Genomic DNA, 4,447 nt, shown 5'->3' with positions numbered 1-4,447 from the left:
GCCGTACCATTTGGCACCGCATGAGATGCAGGAGCTGTCATCTCAATTGCAGGAATTGTTGGGGAAGCAGTTTATTCGTCCGAGTAGTTCACCCTTGGGAGCGCCGATCCTTTTCGTCAGGAAGAAGGACGGTTCGTACAGGATATGCATTTACTATAGGGAACTGAACAAGTTAACGGTGAAGAACCGTTATCAACTCCCGAGGATAGATGATCTATTTGATCAGCTGCATGGTGCATCTTGGTTTTCCAAGATTGATTTGAGATCAGGATATCACCAGGTCAGGGTGAGGGAGGAAGACATGGAGAAGACCGCGTTCCAAACTCATTATGGTCACTACGATTTTGTGGTGATGCCGTTTGGGCTCACCAACGCACCAGCAGTGTCATGGATTTGATGAACCGAGTCTGCAGACCGATGCTCGATCGCTCGGTCATTGTATTCATAGATGACATCTTGGTGTATTCCAAGACCCGGGAGCAGCATGAGGAGCATCTCAGGGAGCTGCTGGAGGTTTTGAGGCGAGAACAGTTGTACGCCAAGTTCTCGAAATGCGAGTTTTGGTTATGAGAGGTCCAGTTCCCCGGACATCTTGTTAACAAGGTTTGGGATTCTGGTCGATCCGGCCAAGGTAGAGGCAGTTATGCAGTGGGAGGTTCCGAAATCTCCCTCAGACATCAGGAGTTTCTTGGGTTTAGCAGGGTATTATCGGAGATTTATTCATGATTTCTCCAATATTTTCGTACCCCTCACTCGTCTAACAAGGAAAGGGGTGGATTTCCGGTGGGGCCAGGAGCAGCAGAGGTCGTTTGAGACCCTGCGGCATTGTTTATGCGAGGCGCCAGTGTTGAAACTCCCCGAGGGAGTTGAGGATTTTGTGGTATTTTGTGATGCGTCCATCATATGATTGGGGGCGGTCCTCATGCAGAGGGACGAGTGATAGCTTATGCATTGAGGTAGTTGAAGCCGCATGAGACGAGATACCCCACACACGATCGTTGGGAGTGGTTGATATTGCCATATTTATACTTATTTTTAGGCAATATTTAAGTACATTTTTATTAATAAAGTGGTAATATGTTTAGAATAATGATTTTCGAAGAGAAGGACCAAAAGTGCCAAAATGTGGAACATAGGAGGCTTGAAAGACAAGAAAATAATAAATTCATGATAGACACTCAATTCACAATGTGGCGATGAAGCCCACGACGTGGCACGGGTGTTCCAGAAGATAAACATCGCGACGCGGAGGATTTCCTTGAAGGATACGGATTGCTTGAAGCCCATGACGTGGCACATCTGGCCACGACGTGGCACGGGTTTTTGAGGATTATATAAGTCCTCCTGATTATTACGAAGGGGGGAAGCTTTTGGCAGAAGAAAGGAATTCCAAAAGACGATTTGGAACGAAAGAAAGGTTCTGGAAGAAGGTTTTCAACACCAAAAGAAGTAAAGGTTTATATTTTAGTTAAATAAGAACATGTCTTTCATTAGTTTTAGCTGCTTTGGTTTAGTTGCTATGATGAGCAGCTGAATCTAGCTACTCTTGTTTAGCTAGATGAAGCTTTGAACTTATGAATAGTTATATGCTATTGGATTAAGTTTAGTTGGTAAAAATTGCTTGTGTTTGATTTGTATAACCTAGCATGCTATTATTTGTTTATCTAATTGCTTGATTGCATGTTCTGTGTAGCTTAGTGACCATTAAACTGCATGAACCTATTTACCTAATGATTTAGTGAACATTGAATTGTTAGAGCTGGGATTGACCAATCTTAGTTAGTAATTAGAATAAATAAAGCCTAGCTGTGCTAGAGAACGTGTATTGTGACCATAATTGCGTTTATACAAGAAATCTTACATAGCATATTTACATTCATAATTAGTTATGTGTTTAATTATGTGTGAACATACATGGTTGACATGAATTACTTAATTATTGGTAAGATAGAACTAAATTACTAATACAACTAAAAACCAACTTAATAATCCGTAATCATTAGCTAGCCATAAGGGAGAAGTGGATTCAAACTAAACAAGAGTGTGTTTTTATTTATTGAATTTGATTTAAGTTCATCTGATCTTGTAAAATAAAATAAAAACCCTTTTAAACTTGTTAATAAATTAGGTTAATTTAATAGTAAGTAAATTAATTAGAACACCGTTCCCTGTGATCGACACCCGACTTACCCAAGCTATACTGTAATTTGACTAGGTACACTGCCTATAAGTGCATAGTTAGTTAAGTTTGTTAGGTTATAAATATTAAAATTAGTGAGTACTTTTGTGCACATCAAGTTTTTGGCGTCGTTGCCGGGGAACGGCTTAGTTTTTAGCTTATTTATTTGCATTAAATTGATCGAACCTTCTTGTGAAGTAAAAACCCACAAAAAGTTAATTTTTCAGCAAAATAATTTTTTCTGTTATTCCCAGAGTCCACGACGTGGCACTACTCTGGCCACGACGTGGACAGTAAAAAAAACTAGATTTTTTTTGTTTGAAGATTAGTTTTTCTTATTTTAGTTCAGTTTTACGTTTTTAGTTTAGCAAATTGCAGGAGTTCATGACCAGAAGCTCAAACACACACTTGGTGCCACCACTTGAAGACCCCGAGTCTGCACTTCACAAGAAAAAGACGCCCTTGCAAGAACTGATGTTAGCTTTTTCTAGGAAGTCGGGAAAGAAGACAGGAGAGTCAAGTTCATCAGCGAAGCACAAGAGCAATCTTGAGCATTTGGATCATACACCCGTCCAGACCAAGTCCAAAAGCGATACCGAGCCAGAATTTGAAAAACACACAAGCGAACCCGAGAACGAGCCAAGGAACGAGATGGCAGCGATTGAGAAAATGTCCATGGGAACTTACAAGAAGCAGATCCGAGAAGATGTGGGTCCCGGTTTAGTCCAACCCGCAATACCTGCCACTGCCACATTTGAGCTGAAGGGACACATATTGACCGCACTGAAGGACATCCCATTTTTCGGGAAAGATCATAAGGATGCTTTTAAGCATCTAGATGAAGTCAACGACATTGCGGACTACTTCAATGTCCCAAATGTCAACAGAAACATAGTCTTTCTTAGGATGCTTCCCATCACTTTCAAAGGAGTTGCTAAGGAGTGGTTGAAAGCACTTCCACCGTGTACAATCACCACTTGGGCTCAAATGCATGAGCAATTCCTGGACCAATTTTGCCCGCCATCCAAGATAGCCAAACTCAAGAAGGCAATAGCCAACTTTGAGCAACAGCCGGGGGAATCACTATACGAAGCATGGGAGCGGTACAAGGGCTTGCTCAGAAATTGCCCTCAACATGACCTAAATGTGCAGCAAGAGATGTCAATCTTTTATGATGGGGTCAATGTGATGACAAGACAACTCCTTGATTCTCAAGGACCATTGACAAAGAAAAATTCAAGGGAGGTCAAGGAGCTAATTGAAGAATTTGTGAAACACTCTCGCGAATACCACAACCCAAGGCAAGATGGAATCAAAGGCGGTGGAGGGGCCCAAACTGAAGAAATTGCAGCTGTCATGGCCATGCTGAATAACATGGATCGCAGGATAACACAAATGGACCAGTCGATACATGCCATAAGAGTGGGGTGCGAGAGATGCAGTGGTCCACACTTGACCAAGGACTGCAATATAGATAAGTTTGGGAACAGAAGAGCTCAAGTGTGCTACTCTGGTGGGGATAAGTTTCATGAGGACTGGAGGAAACCGAAGAAGGAGTGGTTGCCATATGAAGAGTATAAGAAGCAAAAAGAAGAGAAATATACGCATACAGGTTGAGGCCTTTATCAAAAGGAGCAGCCACCGGCCGAGAAGAAACCCGACCTAGAGACCATTTTAATGAAGTTTATGGAGGCTTCGGAAAAGAGACACGATTCCACTGATTCCGCCATCATGGAACAACAAACTTTGATAAAGAACCAGCAAGCCTCCATCCATAACCTTGAAGTACAATTTGGTCAACTAGCCACTCTAGTTCATGAAAAATTGTCCCCGAAGAATCCCGAAGTAAATACCCAATCTCACGTAATGGCCATCGACACTAAAGAAGATGCAATATTTGAGTTCCTGGAGGCATTGGAAGAAGAACCGTAACAGCCCAAGAAATCAAGGATCGAAAATGGAGAAAGTGCTGAACCAGGCTCGCCACGAAGTGGCACTCCTCTAGCCACGATGTGGCGCATGTCTGATCAAAAAACTTTTGATCCCGTTCCAGCTTATCAGCCACCTTTGCCATTTCCCACCCGAGCTGCACTTAGTCTACTGGAGAAGGAGCATTTAGAGTATGTAAAGCATGTGAAGGGGATCCCAATTAATACCCCCTTTGTTGAGTCCTTATCCAAAGCTCCCGAGAACCAGAAATTACTGCAAGACTTGATAGATACTCGAAGGCAATTAAAGAAGCAGTCTACAGTGATTCTAAGTGAACAA

At 42.2% G+C, this 4,447-nt stretch overlaps 1 non-coding gene across 1 annotated transcript; it reads right to left on the bottom strand.

Annotated features, from left to right (window-relative positions):
- Nucleotides 1–3,214: 3,214 nt before the first annotated feature.
- LOC111911096 (small nucleolar RNA R71) lies at nt 3,215–3,321 on the bottom strand. The gene has a single exon (XR_002856768.1). It is a non-coding gene; the product is annotated as a small nucleolar RNA R71 (small nucleolar RNA).
- Between the last annotated feature and the right edge of the window lie 1,126 nt (nt 3,322–4,447).

This window comes from Lactuca sativa, chromosome 8, assembly GCF_002870075.4.
Source record: "Lactuca sativa cultivar Salinas chromosome 8, Lsat_Salinas_v11, whole genome shotgun sequence".
Lineage (NCBI taxonomy): Eukaryota > Viridiplantae > Streptophyta > Magnoliopsida > Asterales > Asteraceae > Lactuca > Lactuca sativa.
Note: the sequence above shows the minus strand (reverse complement) of the source record. Positions and strands in the feature narration are given on the sequence as shown.